We start from the raw sequence: 8,610 nt of genomic DNA, 5'->3' as shown, positions 1-8,610 counted from the left end.
AGAAGGGATAAAATAAAACTGAACAGCCCATCTCTGAGGCATCAGCTCTGTTTTAGTTACAAAGCCAAAACGAAAAGAAAAGCCACAAAGCAGGACATACACTGTCAATTCCTCCTAACCCTGTAGCCGGTCAGGGCAACGGGCTTGGCTTCTCCTCCAGCCGTCCTGGCTCAACACGGGGCCTGTGGTCGAGTGTGTTTTATTGCATGCCGAAAACTCCAAGATAGCTCGGCCTCCAAGAACAAAAGTGATTGTGGGGTGAAGAGGGAAGGGGGCCAAGAGGCAGTCCCTCCCGCCTCCTAGGACGAACACTGCGTCTAACAAGAGGCATCCTGGCCTTTAAAACTACCGCCCAGCTGCGGAGGGGCCCTGCGCCCCGGGAAAACTCCATCACTAACAGTTATGGTCAGCCATTTAAATCACATTACACTGTAAGTGGATATACAAATTGTCAGCCCTAATGAAATTTAGGAGGAAGCAGTGGGAGAGGTGAAAACACTTAGAACTGGTTTCTTGGTTTGCGAGACCCGAATTCAAGTGGTTTAAACTGCTCGCTGAGAACGTGCTCGAGTGTGGTTTTCCTGCCGGCGCGTGGAGGCTCCCTGGGAATCACCGTGCAGTCTCCTTTCTGGTTCAGCCTGGACCTGCACCTCGCAGTCGACCTCGAGGTCAACTTGGAGCGGCTCGAGGCATGAGAGGGTCTCGCTCTTTTCCGCACCTTGCAGAAGGCCTGGCGCCCAGCAGCGTCTGGGGAAGGTGGAGTGAGAGAATAAAAGCAGACAGCCTTCAGGCACAGCCGGAATCGTGAAAGTCTGAAGAGGCCCTAGGAAGGGAAATCCACCTCGAGGATGCCAGAAATCCCTCCAGAAAGACGGCCGGGGGCTGGGAGGGCTGTGAAGAATTGACCGCTTTTAGTCTCTTCTCCCAGGAAGCACACTCGGGGGACAACGTGCCGAGGAGTGCATTGGCGTTAACTCGTGGATTATCTGACGCTACATAGTTGATCAGGCTTCTCTCTCCAGGGTGGGAGGGGTCCCGGCAGACAGGAGGGCTTACAGATTAGGATACTAACATAAGAGCTTCTGGTTAATGAGTGGTCACCATGTGCCTCTCACTGCGGGAACCCTTTTCCAGGTAATCCTCACAGGAGCCCTGCACCGTGGATAGGGTTTGCCCCTTTCACAGACCAGGAAATGAGAGCTCAGAAAGGTCAGATTTGCCCAAGATGGTGCAGGTGTTTCTGATTCTGACACTCACAGTTTTCCTGTGTTGCCACCTCTTGCTGGGTGGGGCATGGAGCCAGGACGTGGTAGAGGAGGACGCGCAAAGGAGATGCTCTCCCTGTATGTATCCGTAAGCAGCGGAGGCCGGTTTTCATTTGCATTCTTTTTATTCCCAAGTATTAGGGTTTGCGGCCTGTTCTCCACCTCCACATGCCAGCAATTTCCTGGGACGCGATACTGCTGAACAGGAAACCAAACTCAGTCATGTGACCCCATCCAAACCATTGTGCACATGTCAGGAAATAAGGCCCACCGAGGGGAAGGGATTTGCCCAAAGTCACACAGCAAAGTGGTGGCCAGAGTTGGGCCACTATCCAGATGGTGAAAGTGCTGTTGGGCTGGTCATAAAGCCGGAGTCTAGGTCTCTCAGGACTGGTTCATGTGCAGAGGGAACCTTGCAAGAGTATGTGAACTTTCACCAGGGACTCCAAGGTGGTCTCAGCTCGAAAACTAGGACAAGTGACTCTGGGTCAGGAATGAAATGTTAGGTTTCTAGTGTTTCTAGCCTTCCATTTTTCTCTTTCCAGTAACCCTGAGGTAGTGTCATCTCGTGGATAAAATGAGGGCTCTATAATCAGAGGGACCTGGCTTTGCTTCTTACCAGCTCTGTAGTTTCAGAAAAGACACTTAATCTTCTGGGGCTTCTGTTTCTTCTGGAAAATGTAAAGAGTAACCCTTCTTTTTGTTGGATGCCATGAGATCAAACAAAATAATGAAAAATACATTAAAAAAAAAAACCCAAAAACCACCCAGGACATGTGTGCAGTAAATGGGAGCAGTTGCACAGGTCTTATTATTTCCACTTGATAGATAGGAGCCTGAGGCCCAAAAGAAGCTCACTGGCTTACGCACGGGGGCACAGCTTGACACCCGCAGGAAGCAAAGTGGGGTACGGTGCAGGGTGTGCCTAGGGTTCAGGGCTGCTCTTCTCAGCCTCAAAATCTTGCTCTATAAAGAAGAGGTAGGTCCCCACCCTGCTCGTGTCACAGGTCTCTCCTGAGACATGGGAAAACATTCCTCGGAGTTTCCCAGGGCTGGGGGAGGACTTGGCATGTCTGAGCTGAGGCTGAGCCCATCCTCTGATTCCCCACCCTCTGCTTCCCCAGCCTGAGCCTGATCGGGAACCTTCAGGAGTCCCCTCCCAGTGCCTTGAAGGGAGCGCCCTGCAATTCGCTGAATCAGGGAGGCACATGAGTCATCAAAAGCTGGTGACGGGGGTGCGGCTGTCTTCTCCGCATGCCAGTGGGTGACTGCTGCCACCACCACCATCACCCCTGCCACTCCTTGAGGTCCTACTCGGTGCCATGCTCTTCACTTCCATGACTAGCAATCCTCACCAACGCTCTGTAACGTTATTATATCCTCATGTTCCACATGAGAATACTGAATGAAGCTCAGAGGGGTTAAGTAACTGGCTAAAGGACACACAGCTAATAAGAGCAAAGCTTGGAACCAGGTTTTCTTGACTCCAAATTCTTTGTCCTCCCCTCCGCCCCATGCTTAAAGTGGGTTTCTGGGGGTGAGAGAAGGGAATCCTATTGCAGGTGCTGTCAGAGGAGAGAGGCGAGGTAGAGCCACTCGAACACTGTGGAATCTTGGCCCATGGGAGAGACCATTTGAAGCATGCAGCAACTTCTCCCAATCTGTACGGATCTCCTTTGCAATGTGACTTTGCCACTCCTCTCATTGAGAGGTGGTGCCTATTTCTCTATCTCTTTGAATCTGGGCTGTCCATGGGCTTGCTTTGGCCAGTAAATGCAGTGGAAGTGATATATAGTCATCCCTCCATGTCCATGGGAATTGGTTCCAGGACCCCCCCCTCAGATACCAAAATGCGAGGATGCTCAATTCCCGATGTCAGCGTTCTGTATCTGTGGATGTGGAGGGCCAACTCCAGTGTGACTGGATTTCAGGCCTCAAGAGGCCTTTGAGGCTTCCAGTCTCACCTTCGTGGGATGTGGTATCACAGTGTGAAAGAGCCCAGGGCACCCCTTATCCTTAAAGATAAGAGACCACATGGAGAGAAAGGCCCAGCCAGCAGCCAGAACCAGCTATTGAAGTGTGCGAGAGAGAGGCCGTGTAGGATCAGCCAGCCCCTCATCCGTCTGCCGGCCCTGAGTAACAGCAGCAGGACACCGCCCCTCACAGTTAACCCAGCCCGTATCGTTTACCCACAGGATCCCAAGCAAATGCAATGGTGATTGTTTTCAGCCACTGGTTTTTGGTGTGAGTGTGGTGTGTTATTCAGCAATGGACAACTGATAAAGTGAGTGACTTAGTTCTCCCGGCCTCGGCATTCTCATCTGTAAAATGGGCATGACGCTCACATCCGTGTCTGATAAGCTTGTCAGGGAGAGTGAAGGAGAGGAAGCCTGTGAGTCTCGCGGCGCTGAGTCTAGTACGGTGTTGGCAGCATCGGCATCAAGGGGTCACCACTGGTGTGAGCGGCTCTGGTCAGGGTCTCTGAGGCAAGAGTCATGTGGGGAGCCCCTCTGAGGGTTCTATAATCAGAGGGTTCTATAATCAGCCCCTCACAATTATTTGGCCCAAAATGTCAGTAAGGGTGAGGTTGAGAAACTCTGAGTTAGAGGGAAAACACTTGTGACAACCATGGCAAGTGCGTGAGTCTGCAGGGGTCAGCTAGATGGCATAAATGGCTGGCTATCTGGACACAGCCGGCCTTGTCTGGAAGGCGCAGTGGCTGCTGGGATCCCGCTGAGTGTCGCTACGGGGGACCTGTGATACCATGTACTCAGGTGGCCAGTTCTTCCTGTTTTGAAGCAAGAAATCCCAATTTGAATGTGAAAATACTCATCTTTTTAAGTGCTGCCAATTAATTTGAGTATCTTTTTACTGCTTGCCAGTCAAACAAAACACACCTGGAGATGTTATATACACAGAGGGCCACGGTTTGTAACCTCCCCCAAACACTAAGGGGGCCTTCCTAGCACTGAGCTAGCCGCTGGGGGGTATTTTAAAGAACACTGGCCCACCTTCCTGGGTTTAGTCTTCAGACTTCATCCTTCTTAGCTAGCCTATAGTGAGCTCTTCCTATGTTCTCGAACCTGCGCTAAACAGTCCAAACACGGTAACTCATGTTTACAAGAACCTACAGTGTACTACTCTCTCCCACCTTAACTGGGTGCTCAGAGAGGTTATACAGCTTTCCCAAGGTGACAGAGCTAATGGCAATACCAGTATTTGAACCCAGGCGGTCTGGCTCCGGAGCTTATATTCTTAATCACTGAGCCAGGCTGCCCTGTGAAGGATGCTACAGCTCCATACTCTACATGGGAAAGCTTGCAAGGGACCTCTCAGGTTCATTAGTCACCCTAGGCAAGCACCAGTCCACCACCGTGGTCAGCCTGCGTTCCCCAAGTGCTCAGAACCTCAGTTCCTCCATCTAAAGCTGTGCGTCTCACCTGGGGTTGATTCTGCACCCTGGGGTACACTGTGCAGTGTCTGGAGACATTTTTGCTTGTCACAAATGGGGGAGCTACTGGCATCTAGTGGGTAGAGGCTAGTGATGCTGCTAAACGTCGCACAGGACAGCCCCCCACAATAAGGAATTCTCCAGCCTCAGAAGCCAAGTGCTGAGGTGGAGAAACCTGATCTAAACATCTGGCTGGCAACCATGGCAATTTCCAAAAGGGAACCAGCAGAGAATGTTCCAGGTGATTCAGTCTGTTTACCTAGGACATTTTTTTCTCTCTCCTCAAATCATTCTTTCTTCTCTTGCCCTGGTATTTCTTCACAATCCCATGTTGCTGTGCTAAATGCCTGCACTGCATAATAATCTCCCAATACAACTCTCATATATTAGCAGCAGAACAAATAAGAAATGGGAAAAAAATAGCTACAGGCAAAAAAAGATAAGCATTAAAATACACAATAGATCCTTGAGATTTGACCATAATATCATCTACATGCCTGAAATGTGCATTTTTTCCTGGATTCGCTAAGCCATAATCACACTCTAGGCCCACGTCAAATTTCAACTGCCATGGACACCATCTCTGCCAAACATACACGTGACTGCACTGATTTTATAAAATGACTTTAATAGAAAAGTAGTACAAGATATGAACAAAAATAAATAATCTTTATCTATTTCTAGCCCAGCAAATGGTACACTGCTTGTAAAATTGGTCTAAAATGCAATTTTCCTTATTCGCTTTTGAAATACTGAGACAGAATGTTAATTAAATCTTCTAGATTAAAATTGATACAGTTTTGGTTTTTAAAAAAGAATCGTAGCAACCTTTAATCATTCCACATCCATTTTTTAAAGTTGGCTAACAAGATGATGTTTTACTAACATAAAATATTATCCAGTCATCAGAGTTAAATGTAGGGTCTGTGCGGACAGGTAAATTAGAAGATTCCTTTACTTAGTTTTAATTCCTACGTTGCTGAATGTTTCCTGTATTAAGAATGCGTTCCATCATCTTACTTTCAAAGTATGGCATCTGGCTTTCACCATTCCACAGAGAGGGGAGACTAACAAATACTTTCTTAAAAAAATAAATATTTTAGAAGTACACTTTACAGTGATAATGCAGTATCTTAGACCTATGTCTTGGTGCGTATTTGCATCATATATACCCTTCAAGTTATCAGTACCTTTTCTAGCTGTTTCTATTTAAATGATGGGTCACTCAGTCTTTGGGGACTGTTTCTGCTAATGAATCTGTGAGTCAGCCAGTGACTCTCTTGTTTGGAGTACTTATCCTGCTACAGTGTCATCTTTGATACTTCTGGTGGCTTGAACAATGTCTTGCAAAAACAAATTGAAAATTGTATTGGCAAATCATACAAGCAAAGGGTTTGCATGGGCTACTGAAACACAGTGCCGGTCTCGGGAGGTCAGCAGCTTGAGAAACTGAACAGATACACTGGACTAAAGCTTAAAACGGTCTTCCTCGTACTTAAGCCCATAATTACTATTTTGAACGTAGCTCTGTTTGTCGCTGCCTGTATATAAATTTTTTGTTAATTTTCCTGTATTGGGAAGATCTTGAATGCACTCCAGGATGAGAAGGAAAAAAAATATGCTGACGCTCCTAAATCGAGTATATGTTTTTGCAATAAAGAACACTGGTCAATATACAACTGAGGAAAAACTGAAACAGATGTGAGTCCTAGAACCACAAGCGTTTGAATTTGCCCAGAAATGCTATTTTAAACACTCTATATGTTGGTCTACTGGTTTTTTGTGGAATAATGCATTCTTGGCATCCTTAAAAGGTTTCAACATGTTACAAGGTTATCCGGAAAGAAAAAAAGCAAAGGGCTAACGTATCAATCTGTGCGTCGCGGGCCAGGCTTCACTGCGCGTTTTCAAGAAGCACAGGGCTTGTATTAATTGCACTTAACACAACGAACCTTCAGTTTCCTTCATTCTCTGCAGACTGAGGCTTGCTTTTCATAAACCTGCTTTCCAAGGGGCAAAGAGACACTCCATCCACACAGTAACTTCGAACGAGAGCAGCGCGCTAGCTGCAGTGGTGAACACAAATACACTTTTTTTTGGACTAAAATCCTGGTCATGGATAAAAGCATGTGCCTTTTCAGTTCTTAGCTCTGAGATGTTACAACACCAACAAGCTCTAAAACAATTAAGTTACATGCATAATGCTCGAAGAATGTGAGCAATCCTATAACCAGCTTTACGCCATCTGCTTGATTTCTTTTTTTGAGGAACATATATAGGAAAAGAGAATTCCCCTTTTGTTCCGTTACATATAGAAATCTTTTGAAGCTCCCAAAGAGTTTGGTTTTGGTAAAATTCTCCACTCTTCTGTTATTCTGACATGCAGTCACCCCTAAACTATCCCTCATGTTTTCTCAAAAACTCTCCACATGAAGTATCTGAAGGACGATTGAAACCACTTACCAATATCCAAGTAACGTTTTATTTTATATTCTATCTTCCATTTGGCATAAGCCTTTCGATGTCTGTTTGTTTTTTGAACCAGTGAAATATACAAATCACACGAGACAGAACTATGTACATGAAAAGTATAGAATAAAGGCCATAGAAGATATACATAATATCTGAATGACAAGTAGAATATTTTACATTAAATAGTTTCCTTTAAAAACTAGGATTGTTAAACTCAACTCTCTTCATAAACATGAATCACTAAAAAGGAACAAAATCTGGTTTAGCAAATAAAAAGAACTTACTTCATGGTTTTTGTATAATAAAAACCAAAAAAGTGACATTTTAAACTAATTAGTGCTTCTTACTTTCAAGATCTTTTGCTTGCAATTCACTGCAACTGCAGGGGAGTGAATATCCTTGTGCAACAAGAGCCACAGGTGGCTGAGGTGATCTGGGGGCCACCCGTTCCCACGAGGGCTGCAGGAGATGTGTATCTTTCCAAACTTTTAAAACAACAGAAGTCTGAGATAAGAACACATTTGATGGCACTCCTTGGAAAGAGGTGTCCTGGTTTAAAAAATTTTTTAAACTAGCTATATATGTTGTGAGCTGGATTTTCCTTAGGGACTCAAATAGGTACTATCAGGTCTAATGGGCTCCAGTTTCCACTCTGCAAAATGCATGAAGGAAAGAGAAATGCCGACAATGCTTCCGAGCGTTGAATATCTCTTCATTCCCACGTCTGTGATGAATAAGCAATGCCCTCTCCAGAAAGGGTACAGAAAAGGAGGATGGGGCAGGGAAGATAAAAGAAATCTTCGAACCAACAATGCACATGAGTATAAGACCTTCCGGATTCCTCAGAAACAAGGCTGCTCCGTGATGCTCAGGGCGTGAGGGCATCAAGGCCACAGCCCCAGCTCAACTCAGAAACCATCTGGAAAAATCCCAATTGCATTGCAATGGAGGACAACAAGGCTCTAGACCCGAGGAAACTGTAAATCTAAATCACTGGCTGCACTGAGCTATAATTATATCTATATTTATATATATATATGTATATATATATATATATATATGTATGTATGTTATGTACAAGAGACTGAGATATCAGGCACCATTAAACCACATTTCCCCCCTTATAAATGCAACTGTTCAAGTCCTCTAGGAACAGTTCTGGGGTACACCTGCAGGGTAATAGGAAAGCGTGAGTGGAGAGTCTAAACACAGGAAATGCTGCCACACCTCTGTGAAGTGCATTCGCCAAGTAATGTCATTAAAACACAGAAAACTCCTGCTCCTCAAAGTAAAAGTTATAGGGGAAAAACAAAATCCCTAAGTGGCAAAGTGTTTCCCAACGGAGCTCCTATGTTTCATTTCCTGTCCTACTATCGGAGGGGACGCAGTTTGGAAACGTGGCCGGCGTCACAGCGCAGCAAG

The sequence above is a fragment of the Phocoena phocoena genome, chromosome 10 (genome assembly GCF_963924675.1).
Source record: "Phocoena phocoena chromosome 10, mPhoPho1.1, whole genome shotgun sequence".
NCBI lineage: Eukaryota > Metazoa > Chordata > Mammalia > Artiodactyla > Phocoenidae > Phocoena > Phocoena phocoena.
This window is presented reverse-complemented; position numbering follows the sequence as displayed.